General features: G+C 45.2%; 1 protein-coding gene across 1 annotated transcript in view; it reads right to left on the bottom strand.

The window, feature by feature from the left end:
• Positions 1-19,317, bottom strand: part of LOC144761865 (synaptosomal-associated protein 25-like) — a 332,753-nt gene that overhangs the window by 7,182 nt on the left and 306,254 nt on the right. The gene's annotated exons all lie outside the window — the stretch shown is intronic.

Genomic DNA, 19,317 nt, shown 5'->3' with positions numbered 1-19,317 from the left:
TTGCAAACTTGCCAGGATACCCTTAACTTTTAAGGGATGGGAGAAACCATTCTACCAGAATGCTCTTTTGCCATACAAGTGAAAGCAATCATCTGTTCTTCCCTAAGTGAGATATGACCTGAAAACATCCTATATTAAACCAATCCTAAAACAGTGGGTACTAGACCACTTGGACCTAGCAAACTACAGACCAATAGCCCATGGATCTTAAATAAGGAAAACAATTGAAAAGGCAGATTTATTTCTCAATCTGCTGCTCCATTGACAAAACAGACTACTGTCCCATAAATAAACAAGATTCAGACGTGGAAGAAGAACTGAACCAGGATTAAACTCCATCTGGGATGACTACAAGAATTCCACATATTCAGATGGATTCATCACATTACTGCTCTCAAACTTTCATTACTATATGACTGTAGACACCAACTTCTAGCCCAAAGACTATATGACACTGGAATCCAGAGTTAGGTCCAGAATTGGAAACCTCAAAGATAGTCCAAATTGTCCCCTGATCACTTCTTGTCCATTCACCTGTTAGACAGGTATCCCTCATGGCTCATCGTTCAGCCGCGTTAATTTTTAATGTGCACCTGCCCCCACTTCATGATTTTGTCAACTCCTTTAAGCTTACGTGCTAGAACTATTCTCACAACCTCAAAATAACTTAACGCTGGAAGGGCCACTGGATAGCAAGACCTACAAACCCAGCAAATGCTTCTTGGAAGTGAAAGAGTGAATGATAAAGGATAATCTTAAACTATGCTTTCCCAAAATATAAGTACTCTATAGGAGGGGCATGGCAAAACTATGATCCTATTTCAATCTGGCTTCTAGAAGTAGCACTACCCCAAACTCATTGACGAGATGAAAACACTTGGCGTGATCATGGATTCCAAGCTCTCACCTTCAACCCAAGTCAAAACAGTGACAATAAACAATTTCCATATGACAAGCACACTAAGTCTGCTTACTTATGCCTTTTTCTAAGGATACCAGGATCACTAGTTTTAGTGTTGTCGCAACTTGATTAATCGAATGGGATTTATATCAGTCCCCCTAGAACGTTTATTGGCAAGATCCAACAAATTCGGAATGCTCCGGAAAACAAGTCCTAGACCTGAGCAGACAGGATCACAATATCACTGCATTTCAAGCTTTACACTAGTGACCTGTGGCAAAATAAACTCCTTCCAAACTTACTGCATTGCACACAGTCCTGTCTATAGGACTCAAACAGTATAGCAAAAAGCTAAACCTCTGATGGAGAATGGCTCCAATCCTGGCATTTCTCTTTTTTCAATGAAACTGCATCAGAGGCAGGAGTTGAATATATTAATAAATATTAGGTCCACCACAATACATCTGCTAGGAAACACAGGGAAGCTATTCAGTTACAAACAGATCTAATAAAGAAACCTTTAATCAGACCCCCAGGATATAGCGGCATGGATTAGCAAATTTAGCGGCACAAATATGGAAATTTAGCAGCAATTTTGCGGCATTTCATTTGGCAGTTTTTCCTACAACAAACACAGATATCTTCGTTTTTGAGGGTCTGTTCATTACTCACCACACACGGCCACGTGCTCCCAGGAATACATCACTTGCAATTAGGATGGGGTCTACTTTCTGACATGCTCAACAGTATTCACCTCATCTGACTCCTGCCCCAGTAGCACCACCTTCTCTGTGAGGGTAGCACCTGCAGAACAGTGTACGGTGACCTGGCGTCCCGGATTTGCCGGGACGGTCCCTCTTTTTCACCAGCTGTCTGGGCAGATTTCGAGGAATTTAGCCCATGACCCGGTTTTTAGAGGGTCGACTAAAAACGGGGGGAGGTGTTTTTTATGATTTACAATTTAAGTAATAGTTAGCAGTTGTTCCAAAAAAGCAATTAATTTAACAAGTGTAAAAGGACAAAATAACAAATAAAAACTATTACAAACTGTGCCGCATTAACCTGCATAATTTGCCTTTTCTGGCTGCATAATTTACTCATACCCGCATCATAATTTGGCCCTCTACTGCCGCATAATTCCAGTGGCCCTTACAATAACTTGTACCCTTGCCTATGCACTTCTTATAACCTTACGTATTACATCACACTTGACATGTTAAATGACATCATTGATCCCTTATTGGGAAATAACATGCAGAAGTCAAACTTACTTTGCTAACTTCTGCATATCGTTTCCCAGTATTCCACCTAAAGAATTTCATGATAGTTTGAAATTTACTCCAAACGTAGGTTTTTGCTGTAAATATCTGACTTGTAGCAGATGAAGTCTCTGAGACCATGGAGCTGTGGTGTACCTGCAGTACTTGTAAATGTCAAATGATATCCTCATTTGCCTGGAGCCACATACCATGCAAGTCAGGGAATACACCCTTGTGCTAGTGTAGGTATACATTTAGTGCTTGCACACTCTGTATAAGAGATGGGGCATGGCAAGTGTCTGTGCCCCCTGCTGAAGTACCAAACTGCCCACAGTCTGTTGCGCCTACAGGGCACTTTCTAAAATATGGCCCCAAGAGAACTTTACATAATTACATTTTTTAAACTAAAATGAACAATCCTTTGTTATCAATTATGTTTGAATGCCAGCTTTGGTCCTGATGGCGCCTGGTGCCCTCTTTCTGCTTGGAATAGCTCATAACCACCATCCAAGGGTGCCCCTCATCTCTCTATCGCCCCTCTCTCGCAAGTATTTAATTGCTAAGCATACTAACATAGGTGTCAGAGTACTTTACATCACACACGCTTTATTCAGAGACAATGACTAATACAAGTGTGTAAATCAATGTATAGGATATATTAGATAAGACAGAAAGGACTAAAAGTTGTAGGAGTCATATGTCATCGATGCCAGTAGGCAGTATATTTTAAGAGTGATTGGCCTGGGGAAGCACAAACTCCGGGTTTAGAACATAACACAGTTATAACACTTTTAGCAACTGTAGGATAATAAAAGACTGTGGAAAACATAAACTTCTAAAACTATGCCTTGCAGTTTGCATGCAGCTCCTTGGTGACAGTTCACAGCTCACTCTGCTATATTAGAAGAATTGTAGCTTATGAACTGCAGGTGACAAAAAAATATTTCTGTGATAAAAGTAAAAACCCACTGAGCTATCTACATACATTTATATGATCTTCATGTTACATGTGCTTTGCAACACTCACATTAATACCACAGGGCAACCCCTAGGGTCAACCAGTTCTGTAACTTGCCCTCTCCCACTGAATTATGTCCCTCATGTATGCAGAAGGCTCCATACTATGGGAATGTGATTCATTCTGCCAGGCCCAGGATCCTAAACATCTGTGGGCAACTCAAATTTCTGTTGTATTTGAAGCGGTTTCTTAGGCAATGCCCATTTAAGTGATTCAACACTGTAGCATGGGGTTGTAACATACAGCAAACTCTTTAAAATAACTTTTAAATGGCAACTATTTTACAATCTCTTGAGTCTCATTTCAAATCGGCAAAATAAAACAGTTTAACATTTAAAATGTAAAACATTGCTTTTAAAAATAAAAATATAAGTTTGCGGTTGTGAACAAATAACATGAGCCTCTGATCCAAAGAATTTTCCTCTGGAGGCTAACAGCGAGTGCTTCTCAGCTTCATGTAACATCTCCCTAGACTTGAGAAAACCGAGCCTCTAGCTTCCAGGGACTTAATGAACCTGTCTTTGCCTTATCCCCTCAAACCTGCGGTGACAAACCGTACTGTGGTGTGAGCAAACCAATGCATGAAGCACAGACTTCAATGTAAAATCCATTCACACCAAGTTGTTTGCTATTCGGGAAATTACAAATAGCATGCAATGGGAATGTGCCCTTGTAATTTGAGCATACAAATCAGTAAATTATGTACATAAACAGAATGTTATAAACAAATGCACTGAATGTGTTATTCATATTAAGAATACAATTGTGCAAATGTACCCGTTTTTCATGCATTCCTATCCGAATGGTAAATATGCAAACGAGCAGGTTGTGCACATGAGCCAGTACTGCTTTCAAATCAAGGCGTTGTACATTTAAACCAGTATTTCTAAACTGTCAAACCAGTACATTTCAAGAATGAAGCAATATTTTATGCACAACAACCACACAATTATTATATCAGCCATTCAACCAGTGGCAGTTTCTTAAAATTAGGCAGGGATTCGCAGGCACTTTTGTAAAAATCGCAGCGATTTTTACTAAAGTGCCGATTTCGCGGGCACTTTAGTAAAAATCGCGGCATTTTTACAAAAGTGCCGATTTCGCCGCAAACCGCGAAATCGCGAAATCCTGGAGGGTCTGTTTAATAGCCTGTTCATTAATGATTATTTCATTTTGTAATCAGTTATATGAATCAATCCATTCCACCATATCTGATTTAATTTGCCTAACAAACAAAAAATGTGGTTGCCCACCAATGTAATTCATTGATTTCCAATAATTTAAAAAGTCTCAAAAGTCAACATCAGCAAATCTACTCATAAATAGGCATACCATAATAATAGTCTACAAGAGAGAGGAAAGAAAAAAACATCAAGTGCATTTGCTTGTGCTCGTAGACTGTCACAGGAGTAAAAGTATGGGGAACAGCCGGAACAACATGGGCAGAACCACGCGTCTTCCGACTATGAAAGCGTAACCATGCTTACCTTAACCATGCATATGCCTTAACCAAGCATATGCATAGTGAAGGCAGTGCGCAGTCTAGCTGCAGCTGCTGGGCTTAACTCGGAAGCAGGAAGACCCTGGTCCTTGGCGGAGGATGCAGTAAGGTAAGTGGGGCTGGGGCTTGGTTTGGGGGCTAGTTTGTATGGTTGTGTGGGGTTGTTACAGGGCTTGGGAGAAAGGTGGGTTTGTTTTCATGGCTGGGGCAGGGGGATGGGGTTGTTTTCAGGGGAGGGGCTTGTTTTCAGTGCTGGGGATCGAGTCGTTTTAAGGGCTGCAGGGTCGGGGTAGTATTCAGGGCTGGGGAGGGGTCAGAGTGGGAGTGGGTCGGTGTAGAGTTAGCTAAGGCTCAGGGTTTTAGGCCTTAGGGCAGGGGATGGGAATGGGTAGTTGGACAGTTTTTAGGGTTTAGGGGCTGGCGGCATAATTTTTGGGGCTAAGGTGGGGGTTTGGGTAGTTTACAGGGCTGGGGGAGGATCAAGTTAGTAGCCAGGGCTGGGAGATGGTCAGGTAGATTTTTAATTAGGGTTTAGGGTGTTAGGCTTAACGGCATTGGAGGAGGTTGGGTAGCCTTAGGGACCGTACGGGGAGTGGGAGCGGGTCAGTGTAATGTTAGCTAAGGGTCAGGGTTTTAGGCCTTAGGGCAGGGGTAGGGGACTGGGTAGTCGGGACAGTTTTTAGGGCTTAAGGGATTGCAGGCTTGTTTTTAAAAATAAGGATTATGGTTTTAGGCTTCAGGACAGTGGAAGGGGTTGAGGCAGTTTTATGGTCAGCGCAGGCAGGGGAGGGGGTCGGGTAGTGTAAGCTAAAGGTTAGGGACAACATGGGGGTCAGAGGGGGTTGGGGTATTTGGACCTCAGGGCCAGGGGGGCATGTAGGGAATTTGTAGTTTAGGGCGAGGAGGGGTGCTGCGAACGTAGCCACACATACCCCTTTAACATTCATGCCTTTACCATGAAATTGCATAGTAAAGGCATGCTTGGTAAAGGAATGTGTGGTTAAAACGCATCCGTGATAGAGGCACGCGTGGTTGAGCCATGCGTGCCTCCATTATACAACCTAAAAATACACATGTATGTCTGTTCATGTAAATATGGAATTTATGAAAACTTTCCTCAAAAGTAAACCTGGGAAAACCTTGACAGTTGCTGCTCCCCACTAGAACTCACTGAAATCTCTGAGAATGTGAAAACAGGGAGAACATTTTTTCTACTGAAAAGAAGAAACATTCAGAATGAAATTTCTGTTTTCTGAAAACAGGTCTCGTAGTGTCCCATCAACAAATAAATACACACTGCATAATAATACAAACTACAACATCATATGAGTCAATATGTTTAAGTGTCATCTGATTAGTTGAGGACCTTTCAAATGATATTACAATTCACTTTTCATGATGGGTCAAGAGTCAGAGAATAGTGATACAAGACCTATACCATATATCAAATATATGGGTGTTGGACCTGACCCTCTCTGCAGGGTCACCCCAAATTTTGCCTTCCTTTGCTAAATTCAGTTCTGTTGAGTTTTAGGACTTTGTGCACCTTTTCCCTGCTAACCAGTAGTAAAGTGCTTGTGCTCTCTCCTTAAAACATAGCAAAATTGGCCTACACTTGATTGGTACCTTTAATGTCCTTGTACATCCCTCGTATATGGGACGGTAGGTACTGAGGGCATTTAAAATTCAATGCACCTAGTGGGCAGCAGTCCTCATTGTGCCACCCAGTCAAGTAGCCTTTCAAAACAACATGTCTCAGCCCTGCCACTGCAGCACATAGTGCAGTTTTCAACATTTTGCCAGGTTTAAACCTTCCTTTTTTAATACTTATACGTCACCCGTAAAATAGGTCTGAAGGCTCATCGGGAATGGTACTTAAAAAGTTGGACATGTGTGTTTACGTTTTACATTCTTGGACGGTAAAAAACTCCTAAATTTGTTTTACACCCATGTAAGGTAGTCCCTTCTGTAGACTAACACTGTTTTACCTTATTACATCCAGTGAATGATAACTTCACATTGGGAGCAGAGAGAACAATTATGTTTACACTCACATTAATTGTAATTTAAAATCCTCTTTATAGGTCAGTGTTTAAGTTACAATTTGGAAAATGCCACTTCTACCAGGGTCCTGTCCTGTGTCACAAGACTATGAATAGGTTCTCTTGTGGTGCTTTGTTTATTGCTTCCAGACAGAGGAAAAACGAAGGCCTAGGTGTGAGGGGAGAGGGTGTTCTTTACAGGATAGCTAGAGAGAATTTGTACTTTGCCCTGATTACACTTCAAAGGGCGCTGCCAGCAACACACACAAAGTAAGGGGACACCAGGCATGCCCTTGCCTTTGTCACCCTAGACAGTTTGGAGCTAGGCCCAGTGGAAGGTGAGGAATTGACTAGAACCTGTTTTGGGGGTAGGTCAGGGAACTTCCCCACACAAAGGCTCGCACTAGGAATAAACATGGGGCCTTCAGAACCTCTAATGAGACCTCTTCTGGACCTATGGAAGATTCAGAAAAAGGACTGCCCTGCTGTGTTAGGAAGCAGGATGCTGCATGGATGTTGATCAGTAAAGGCCCAGATGGGCAGAGGATCTGAGGAAAGTGGCTGGAAGAGAGACACTGCACAGAGGGGCCATCCCACCAGCAGTGGATGAGAGAGGTTGCAGGCTCCACCATCATGGCTCCTGATAAACCTAGAGTAGGACCCCCATTGGCAGGGCTCTACTGAGCCGTGAGTGAAGTACGAGACACAGCACCATGCCAACTCTCCCTCCAAGATCATCACAGTGGAGCCCCCACCTGTGCAGTCTTGACACCACAAGAAGGTCCTGCCGGGGGAATCCCTGAAGTCTACCCTCACCTGAGCTACTGCACCAGCCCTCCACTGCCTTCGCACATAGTCCCACACATGGCCAAGAGTCACCATGCTGGAGGCCCACGGACTGGGTTGGAGACCTGCATAGTGGACGTGTGGGCAACCCCATGGAGCACCTACAGGGCACCTCATATGGCAGAGCAGCCCCCTCACCTGAGTAAGCTTGGGCAGAGTGTGGAGTTCCGCAAGCGGTGGAGTGCACTTGGTAATGACTGTTCGTGCTGATTTTCAGCACCAGGTGTTTTTCTTGCGCTGGAAAATCAACAAGAACAGCATCATGCGCTGCGCAAGAGGGTGCTGCTTCTTTTCTGCCGCTCGAGTAGATTTTCTGCCCAAGCGTCAATTTTCTCAACGCTAACAGAATGTTTCTCAACGCGAGCACCCGCGACAGCCCACATTGAGAAATATGCCAGGAGGTGGATTTTTCTTGCTCGCGATCGCCAACTTGGCATTGGGGAGCGCGAGCGAGGAAAAAAACTCTGGTCCACGGAACTGACTTTTTTGGAACTCCGCAAAGTGCGGAGTGCAGAAAACTCTACAAACTCTGCGAGTGGAGCAGAGTTCACTGCCCGAGTTTACACCTGAGCAGCTTGAGGACCAACCTTGACACCTGGCCACAGATTTGACAAACTAGGACATCCCTTCGGGACAGCAGAAAGACGACACACAAAGCATAAAAGGACACAAACTTGAAAGACCTACTCACTAAAGCCGCCTCCAAAAAACTGCCCACCCCCAAAGGAATGGCCACCATAGAGTCACCTGCTACCATGGATACACCTCCTGAGGGCGATGATACCCTGAACCTCATCACCCACTCATTTATGGAGGTCCTCTTTGATAGACTCAGAGGCGACACAGCAGCACTCCGAGAGGATGTTGCCACAGAATACAGTGGAACTAGGTCAGTGGGTGTTGGGCCTGGAAACAAATAGAGACACAAGGGAAGAAGGCTACAGATGTGAACTACTGGACCTCTGGGACAGGAATGAGGAGCTCCAGATACACCTTGAAGATTTAGAAAACAGATCCCATCGCTCAAATATAAGGATTAAGGGAGCCCCCCTTCAAGCAGGAGATCTACATTATTCGTCTATTCCACCAAGTCCTCCCTGATGTGGCTGACAAGGAGATCATACTGGACCGCACCCACCGAGCAGGCCATTCATCCACTGCAAAAGGTCAATCGCACAATATCCTCACATCTGTTCACAGCTACCACCTTAAGGAGACTATTAAATTGGTGGTAAGAGACCAAGGCCCAATCATCTTTGAAAGCACCAAAATCTGGCTCTACCAAGAATTGTCCTATACTACGCTCCAAATATGGTGCACTTTTCAAAGAAGCGACTAAATTCCTCCAGGGGAACAAATACAAGTGGGAACACCTCTTCTGCCTGATCATTGTCTGTGAGAAACACGCATCATACGCATAACCTCTGTGTTGGGCCTGGGCACCCACAAGGTGGGCGTATCTCTCCACAGTGGATAGTGGTCGGGGTGCCCTCCACCTTGCACATTATTACTTAGCAGCCAAACTCAGCTGTATGGATGAACGGAACTAAGCGTTCACAGAAAAACACTGGGGCTACATCGACCAATCTATAGCAGGGATGCACATCTTGCAGATTCACTGGCTCTCTAAAAAACACAGACTAGCTGGAGTCTACATATCCCCAGTTACACGCATGACTTTAGCAACCTGGGAAAGGGTCATGGTGACCTATTCACCCCTATCACACCAATCATGGGCAACCCTGAGTTCCTCCAACCCATGTGACTTTAGAATTCCACGCATGGAAAACAGCCAACTGTAAGAAGGTTGGTGAGCTCTACGACCACTTGGGGATCCTTGACTTCCCATAACTCCAGTCCAACTACTGCTTACCCTCCACAAATGCTGGTGCTACACCACAGTCAGACATTGGGTTGCTTGGCCCTCCAGAGTGCAGAAGGTAGCGAAAACAGCTGAAGCCCCTAAAGGTGTGTGCTGTGGGTGCCCCAGGTGGGCACTGGGGCACCAACCAAAGGCATACGGGATTGGGTCCCCAGGCCCAAAGTGGTGCTAGAGGGGGACTGTGTGCCCCCTCCCCTTATTAAAAATCCAAGGTCCCCGGGGATGGGGTCTCTGGAGTCCGAAATGGCTGGGGAGGGTGCTGTGCACCCCTTTCCTAAAAGAAGAAAGACTCCTGAGGATGGAGTCCCCGGTGCTCGAAGTGGTTAGTAGAGGGTGACGGCGCACCACCCGCTCCTTAGTAACATATAAAGGCCTCAGGGATAGGGTCTCCAAGGAACAACATGGCTCGGAGAGGGGGGGGCGGCACGCCCCATTCCTGTTAAAAATAGAAAGGCCCTAGAGGATGGGTTCCCAGGGTCCTGGAGTGGCAAGAGGAGGTGGGAAAAGCTCCCTCTATTAAGAAATAAAGATCCTAGGGGATGGGGTACTGGTACCTGAAGTGGCTTGGGGAGGACGACTACGTGACCCCTCCCCTTAATTAAAAAGAAAGGCCTGAGGAATCAGGTCCCTCGGGTGCAAAGGCTCAGGGAAGGGGCAGCGTGCTCCGTCCTGAATATTTTTTTTTTAAAAAGGCATCCCAGGTGGGCATGAGGAGACCAAAATTAATAATAAATGAGTGGGGAGAGTTATTAGAGACAGGGACTTGCCCGCTTGCCAGCACCATCGCAGCCGTAGGGACTCCAATTCCCAGGTGCCCCGGCGGTTGTGGAGCACGACTGACGCCAGCAGAGCGCCCGGAAACCGGTCAAAAGAGAGGAACGCCTCTCGCCCCGCGAGTCGCGCGCGGGAGCGCCCGGGCAAAGCCCGGGCCAAGGGCGGGCCCGTTTAAGCCCGTTCAAGACCGGACTAGGCCGGGACGGGCCATCCCCCTTACATCCATCACGCGAACTACCCCTGTGAGTACCCTGTTCATGGTCATTACTGTAATTCATTGGGCTTTCTGCGATGCCCCCTAAGGAGGCTAAGGGGAGAGTGGACACTGCCAATTTCACGGGAGCGATGGACCAATTCATAACAAGGATGAACTGTGTTGTTGATGAGGGGATCACAATAATGGAGCGACGTGTCTCTCAGGAATTGGCCATTGCTAGAAGGTCTTCAATGGGACACATTGCGGATGTACGGACTCCTGTTAACTTAGGTGGAAATGTTGGTATAGGTGCTTCACCAATCTTAGAACTTCCCATTCCACAGCTCCCTTCTTGCAACTTGTCACAGGCCTCACTAGACAGTCAGTCTACAGCCTCAGAATCTTTGTTGTTATCTCCCCAAAAGTTGCCTATTGTGACTAATGTAGTGAAGGTGCACAATACTAGACAACAGCGTGGGAGAGATCCGGGGCCAATTCCAAAAGACAAGCAAGGACTTACAAATAACACTGGTGGGAGGAAAAAGAAAGCCTCAAAAAGTACGAAAGGAACTCCAGTTACTCTTGAGCAGCCCTCTGTAAATCCCGCCCCGGGTTTAGCTGATCCTCCACTGCCTTGCGGGGTGCACCAGGTGGCAGGTGGTGTGCCAAATCAAGGCGATCAGGAAGGGGGGACCGCGAATGAGCCAAATGGCATCTATGAGACTCTTAGAGTTCTTCTAGCTCCATTAGAGGTTAGATTGACTAACATTGAGGTCCATTTAAAAAGGATTGAACGTGACCTGAAGGGAATAGTAGAACCCCCTTTAAGGGATAACACACCTATTGTCTCTAAGTCATTAACCAAAACTCGTGGGAATAAGGTTCCGGCTGCAGCTGTCCAGAAGGACGTAGCAGTATTAAACACAGCCCATAAGGTCTTGCCGGCACCTTCAGTTGTACCTCCCATTAAGGACACAGCATCTGTTAAAATAAATAGACCGCAAACACATAATATTCCACAAGATAGCATAGGTGGTGAGATCCCAATTGCCCATTCAAACATAGGGAAAAACATCTTAAATTTACCTCCGGAGGTTTGTCCACTTGTGGTAATTTTAGCCGGGGTACCAGAGTTGGACAAACGTGAGGTGGAAACCCCTACTAAACTACGGAATAGGGTGGTACATTGGTTAAATTCGAACAGACCATTGCCCTCCCACCTCGTTGGAAAAATACTTATGATCCGGAGGGTTCCATGGGTCGGACATCTGGCCAAAAGCATAAAGGGCGACTGTATTTTGATCAATTTTAACAACCCTAGAATTGTTGATCATATTTGTAATTGGAGTTACCCCAGTGCAGGTGCAACTATTCACTCTCTCCCATTGACTTATGTTTATCCCCCTGGTCATTTTACCTCACAGATAGATGGTTGGTCACTGGTGCAGCGGAATAGGAGGGGACCACCACAGGGGGGATGGCTTATGCCCTCCCTTCACTTGGACCCTATCTTCAACCACAACCGGTTTGACTGTTTGGAGGCAGTTGATTGACTCGATGCTGAAGTAAGAGTGTTGAATAGTCCCTCTTCCCCTCTGGGTGGTTGCTCTGCCTACTTACCGGTGTTACCACTAACCCCTGAGTCTTCAACTTTAGCCCTGGAACCTATGAGGATTACTAATATTGCTACCAGTCAAGATTTAAGTGTTAACTCATGTGCCTCGATTACCGGTAATGCTCATACTAATTATCTTAAACTTGTTTCGTGGAATGTGGCAGGTCTGCGAAACAAGCTTCCATTACCAGATTGGAATAATTTTATTGATGGGTATGACATATGTATGTTCCAGGAGACATGGTGCCTTGAACCATTATACAAACAAGGATTCTCTTGTTTTCATGTACCTGCTACTACGGTTGGGCGAGGACGTCCCTCTGGAGGGCTTATGGCATGGGTAAGGGTTGACCTTAACCTTAAGATTACTCATTATATTTACTCATCTTTGGATATTATGAGACTCTCCATTAGGGGCCCGACTGGTGTTGCCACTTGGGAATTCTTTAATGTATATGCTAGAGGCACTCAAGGGGGGGCCAAATCGTCCACCATCGCTATTCTATCTGATTTGCTTAAATTGTGTTCTCCCGATTCCTTAGTTCTGGTTGCTGGGGACTTTAATTGTTTGTTTGAGCCCTTGGCAGCAGATGACATCCTTGGAGTGCACGAAGATGATGCTCGATGAGGCATCCCGCCCCTCTTGCTCACGCCTGTGAGGAGTTGGTCCCCAGTTGTCATCCAATTGAACGTCCTCATGATAGAAACAGGACTAAGAGCTCTAAATGGTCGCACCATTTCCGATGCTCAGGGGGCAAATACATATAACAGAGTATCGCATGAAAGTAGAATTGATTATATAATGGTGGACAGGAGAGCATGGAAGTTAGTGGTGGACATGGTTATTATACCTCAGTGGAGAGTGACCATAACCCCCTATCCCTCACTTTAATGAATGTGTGGCAGAGAAATGAGCATACTCCGTCAGATAATGCGAGGTTATTAACTAAGAGAGTTGTACCATCTAACTGCAATAGATTCCTCAAGTGGCCCAAGTTTAGCATAGATGAAACTAGATTAAGTGCACTGGATGGAATCCTTAGTGAGCAGTCCTTAAGGCTTTCAGCGGCATGTAATGGCGCGGCTGGGCCTTCGGAGGCAGATGCTATTTATAATGATACTATAGACCAGATTGGCAAACTGTTTGTAGTTCAAGGAAAGAAGAGCCCGATAACTGCCAAGACAGTGCAGAAATGGTTTGACAGTAACTGCAGAATGAGGAAAAACAACTTGATTCTTGCTATTAAATCCAGCAATCCAGTTGCTGTTCGGTTGGCCAGACTGCACTATAAACAAGCCATGATAATAGCTAAAAGGGAGTGGGAAGAATCTCATTGGGAAAGCCTCAGAGCTGCAAGTAAAACCAAGAACGGTGAGCTATTTTGGGCCCTAGTTAGAAGATCGAACGGCTGTGACCCGGACCAAATCCCCAACCATATTACAGATACCGAATGGTTTGAGCACTTTAGTAAACTCTATGGGGGTGATGAACTGCCCGGAGCTCCAGGGCATTTGAGCGGTGCCCTGGTTATTGGCTCCGGAGGGGTTCCCCCAATTAGAGTTGATAAGAAAGAGGTGCTGGTGGCAATAGCTAATATAGTACCTGCTAAAGCCCCAGGGCAGGATGGTGTACCAGGCGACCTTTTTAAAGCCAATCCTGAAGGCTGGGCCTCTTATTTTGTAAGTCTTACGAATGCTCTGTTGGAGGGTTCACCTGTCCCGAATTCATGGAAGGCGGCTGAAGTGATCCCTATCTACAAGAAGGGCCCCAGGGAGGACCCTGCCAACTACCGTCCAATTAGTCTTATAGACGCGGGGCAGAAGTTGGTTGGCAGGGTACTCTTGGAGAGGATTCTTTCCTGGGCTGATGAGAACATCATCATCTCACCCTATCAGGCGGGCTTTAGGGCCTGCACAGGCACGATAGACCAGGCTTTTAGGCTGGTACTCCTACACTGGACGGTGGTCACCATTGGCAAAGGCGGTCTTTATTTGGCTTTTATTAATTTAAAGACCGCCTTTGACCTGGTCCCCCGAGACCGCCTATGGTTGATCCTGGAGGAGATGGGGATTCCCTTATCCATTGTGAATCTTCTGGCACGCATGCATGATGGCACTTATGGCCGTATTAGATGGGGATCACAGGAGCAAAAACCTGAAAAAATCCCTGTGAACCGAGGGGTACGCCAGGGCTGCGTACTAGCCCCAACATTCTTCACGTTATTCGTGAATGGCGTAGTCTCTTCCCTGCTCGAAATCAATGCTGATGCCCCGGTTTTGGTAGGTGATAAAATCCCCGCACTTCTCGTTGCGGACGATACCCTGTTGGTATCAAAAACTCCCGCGGGGTTGCAGAAGCTGTTGGACCGTTTCTGCCTGTTTTGTAAGCTTAGGGGCCTTGTAATAAATACTTCAAAAACTAAGCTCCTCTATTTTAACCCAAGTAGGTCGTCAAGATGCACCCTTTCCCTGGATGGGGTGCCATTGGAACGTGTAAAAGAATTCGACTACTTGGGAATTAGAATTTCGGATAAAATGAAATGGCAGCCACACATAGATAAAATGGCATTAAGCCACAAAAGGGTAGTTGGAGTATTAGGGAGGGAACATCGTGCATCCACCTCCAAGCCCATTGCTCCTGCTTTGGATATCTATGCAGCGAAAGCTGTAGGCTGCGCCCTTTACGGTGCAGAGCTTTGGGGCTTTGACTGTGTTGATGCTTTAGTCACTGCAGAGAATAAGTTCTTTAAGGAGCTGGTGTCGCTCCCGAGGGGTACTCCCACCAAACCCCTCTTGAGTGATCTGGGTCGCCGCTCTATTAAGGATCTAGCCACTTTATGCCCTCTTTTATATTGGGCCGGGCTATGGCGGACCCCGGAGCTCTCAAGATATGTAGATGGTTTAAGAGAAGTCATGAACCTATTTGGTGCCCATAAAATTAGTTGGATCAGAAATATTAAGAAGCTCTTGCTTGCAACGGGCCTGCCAACTGATTGGGAGCCTGGGGTATCGCTATCCAAGGCTGAAACCAAGTGAGCCTACTGGTCATGGGTTGACGATCAAGAACAGAGGGACCCAAACCTAGGTAGGCTGACTGAGGAGTTTCGACAGCATAAATTAAAGCCTCGTCTGGAGTCCTACCTAGATTTTATTAAGAAACCAAGAGATAGATCCCTTTTTATCCAGTTTAGTTCGGGAACACTCCCCCTTCGTGATTATACTAGTAAGTGGAAGCCCCCGCACCAAACTTCTCCTGACTGCCCTTTTTGTGAAGGTGTCATTGAAAATATCCCTCATGTCCTTTTTGTATGCCCAGCCTATGCTAAACCTAGACAGAAATTGCTTAAACCTGTGTGCCTGTTGCTTGGAACCAGGGACCACTCCGCCGCACTCAGAATACTTAAGGCTGATGCTAACACAACCTTAGCGTGTGGGGTGGCCAAATTTCTTAGTTGGGCCTGGTTGATTAGGCTGAAGGCTATTGGATGATCTAAGTTCTAGCTGAATCTTTTTTATTTACAAATCCACACAAAGCTGCTAAAGTTTAATATATTTTTTAATTATTTATTGTACCACAAATGGTTTTTTATCATAATCTTTTTAAAATGTATTGTTAATGAATTGTGTTTTTATACTATTATGTGCTTTTATGATATTCTGTATATCGAAATAAAGCTTTGATGATGATGAATAAATGAGTGACAAGAGATTCTCATTTGTTATTTACTGCTCTTGCTAGGAGCGGCCCATAATGCCCTACATGTGCTTTTTTGTATATATTGTTTTTAAGCTCAGGGGTGTCTCTAGAATAGGGAGGGGCACCATCAAGCATTTGTTTTAATATTGTGGGGGGCTGCAGGAAGTGAAGCAGCTCCTAGTAACATTAAAAAAGCAAGTCTCCAGGGTCATTAAAACCATGACCCCAGGAGACCTTACCATATGTTTTTTTAAAGCACCCTTAGTTGGAGAAAGATGATAATACGGTCACTTTTTATATTTTGGTGTTGTGACTCTTGGGCAAAGTCAGTAAGTCTGTCTGAGTGCAGCCAGGACCTCCGTGACCACAGTATACTGTGCATGCAAGAAGGACATGAGTGGCATTGGCTGCCTTCGGGGAGGGGGGGTGGATGCAGTGCCTGGCCTATGGCCAACCCCATGCCACACAAGGACAGAAATTAATTTAGGTTAAAAAAGCCCTACAAAGGATCTGAAAAAAACAAAGGTTAAAGTGACTTTATAGTGAAAAGTTTAGTAATGATGTATGGTTAATGGGACGTTATAGTAAAAACACTGAAATTTACCAGTTCTAGTTATCTCAAGTAATGCCCTAGTCATTCCCTAAAGAAACTATAACTCGTGTCCTCGCCATGCACAGCAAATTTTCAACTATTACACCAAATGCATTTTTTACACATAAGCTCAAGAAAATAATACCATAATGGTGGTGTGGTCTAGCTATTCTAATAATAATATGCTTGTACTGAGATACAGGTTTTTACTTTTGTTTGTCCTATAATTACAGTATTATTCTCATGATTGTATGTATCAAAAACAATATGCTTTACTAACCTCCATGACTTTCTGTTCCAATAGTTACTGTGTGACAAAATGTTGGTATCTATTTCACATTCTTAAAAAGTTGAGATTGTTTATATTTTATTTAGTTGTTCACTTTTCAGTTTGGAAACTTTAACACTAACTAAACAATACACTGAACACTTCCTCTATTCCTCCCACCCAACATTTATGAACATGAAGCATCCGGCATACAACTAAGCTATGAGGTTCCACCACCACCGGGTCTACAGGACACCCAACCAATAAAATTGAAGCCCATATGCACCCTGTAGTATCCTAAGTCTGCTACAACCAATACTTCTTGTTACTTATCTGCACATCTAAGTGGCATGTTTATATTACCAATTTCTAGCATTAGCAGTTTCCTCACCTATCATGCTCATCACATCCCCATTCACTGCATACTACAAAGCCTCTGCCCTTATCCATTGTCTTTTGTTCTGTTCACAAAACAGAGTCTCTGTATCATAGAGAGTTATTCAGCCTTCTGCATCTTTTTTGTGGGGGACCGGTGGTCTGTGTTAATAATTACATCCCCATTTCCCTCATGCCAGGGAACTCACTTGGGAATACATTTCAGTCTATGTCTGATGAACTGTGCTGGTAAATGTCACCCATCCTCATATTTCTGGGGATGCTCTGAGGTCAGATTTCAAGTCGTGATGCTAATGGGGCTGTTGTCTCGGTCTCTTCTGCATCCCCTCACCATGCTTAGTCTGTCATTTTGTAGCATCCTTTAAGACAGAGTACCTCCTTAATTTATGTTGTTCTTCCACATTAATCCCAAGCATGCTCTGGTGTTTAAAAACAAATTTGATTTATCTTGAAAGCACACCTTTTTTGCCAGGTAGACCAGCGTGTATAAAATGCTAAGTGTTTAATATTCACTGCTCGCAATTTCACCTTGACTACATGAAATGATTTTCTCAACATCTGGACCTAGTTAGTGTAGTCCAAGCATCTCATTATAAAGTGATTTTCATAGGTCAAAGATGTCTTTTGTCCTTACTTCTCACAGGATGCAAACCAGGACTTTATATTTTAGTAGTTTGGCAATGAGTGGCTTTGGTCGGGTGTAGGGAGGAGAGGTTTCTGGAAGAGTGCTTTGTGTGTCCTCTCCATGATAAAGCAGGTACACAGGGTTTCTGATGGCACAATGTTCTTTAGCCATGTTTCCAAGTACTGATCCAGCTAACCTCCTTCTGCACTCTCTGGAAGCCCTACAAACTGCAGTTAATCTGCTTTGTCCACCCATATACATATTCTGCACAGTGCTTTCCTCAAGAAAAATGCAGCTCCTTTAGCAATGTTAGTTGCCAAGGCAATACACAATGTTTAAGTCACCAAGCAGACAAACTGATGACTTTCCAAGACAAGCTCTGTTCTGAGGGATGAAGATCAGCAATCTACTTCTCTCTAGCAGGCAGTTCCTCCTTCTCCAGGAAGTCTACCATCCATCTAAAAGGAAGCCATCAATTAAGGATCCTGGCTCCGGAAATCAAGTAATTCCGATTCACACTTCGATGTGGGTCTTTGTGAAAACTGGCACCCTATGTATGCATGTCTGCATGCATCTTCCTGGTATTTGCATATCATGAACCTAGCCAAAAAGGCAGAAGAGCACTTTACAAGGTCAAAGGCAGTGATACAGTCAATGAATGATATGAGGGGTCACGGGTGAAACAGCATTTACAATGCTGTTTCCACAACACATGGCTTTACAACGCAGTCGTTACAACGACCGTGTTGTTACCACGTGTGCCATTACATCGCAAGTCATATCAACGACTTGCTGTAGGGGGCGTGCAACACCAGGGAATGGTTGGATTTTAAATCCAACACCTTCCCTGCTGTTGCACAAACTGGAGTAGGAATAGTCATTAATACGATTCCTAAGTCCAGCGCATCCCCTACAGCAAATACGACTTGTGATGTAATTGCACGCGTGGTAACAACGCGGTCATTGTAACGACTGTGTTGTAAAGCCATGCGTGGTGAATGTATGCATTGAAACATCATACATTTGTCGCAGGTTACCAAATTTTTACTGCATTGTGATGTAATGTTGTTTAAATAGGTGTTTCTTTATCTGTTTCCTAAATTGGAGTGGTATTGGGACAGTCCTTATGGATATGGGATGTTGCTCCAGATCCTAGTTGCATAGACGGAAGAGATTGCAACTCAGGCTTCTACCCAATATTTATTCTAGCTTTTCAGACATGGATTTGGATTCCAGTGTTCCATCTCCAGAACTGATTTCAGGAAGTTCCTGCCATTTTGGGCAGTATTTACTAACTGCATTTTGTATTACATGGTAGTAGTACTACTATGCACACATACTACAAAATGCCAGGGGGGATGTGGCTAGCCAGCCAAGATGGTGGTCGGCTGAATCCGGAGCTTCGGTGCTGCCCAGGGGTGATCTCCTGATCTACACCGTCTGGAGGTTCGATTTTGCCTGTCGAGGCACTGATTCCACCGCAGGTACCACCCGGGAGCCTCTGTGTGGTGCCGCCGGCCGCCGCAGTCGGCGGGGACCTCAGCAGCGGCCCGGGCCTAATGTGGCCTGGGTTTACGGCAGCAGCCGGGGACTAGAGTACGGGAGGAGCCCGGCCCCGCCCGGACACGCGAAAATTGAGGTGCCCGGTCTCGGGCCTCGCGGCTGTCGGGGTGAGCCCTGAGTGTTGGACAGCTGTTGCCACGTG

The sequence above is a fragment of the Lissotriton helveticus genome, chromosome 6 (assembly GCF_964261635.1).
Source record: "Lissotriton helveticus chromosome 6, aLisHel1.1, whole genome shotgun sequence".
NCBI classification, from domain to species: domain Eukaryota; kingdom Metazoa; phylum Chordata; class Amphibia; order Caudata; family Salamandridae; genus Lissotriton; species Lissotriton helveticus.
Note: the sequence above shows the minus strand (reverse complement) of the source record. Positions and strands in the feature narration are given on the sequence as shown.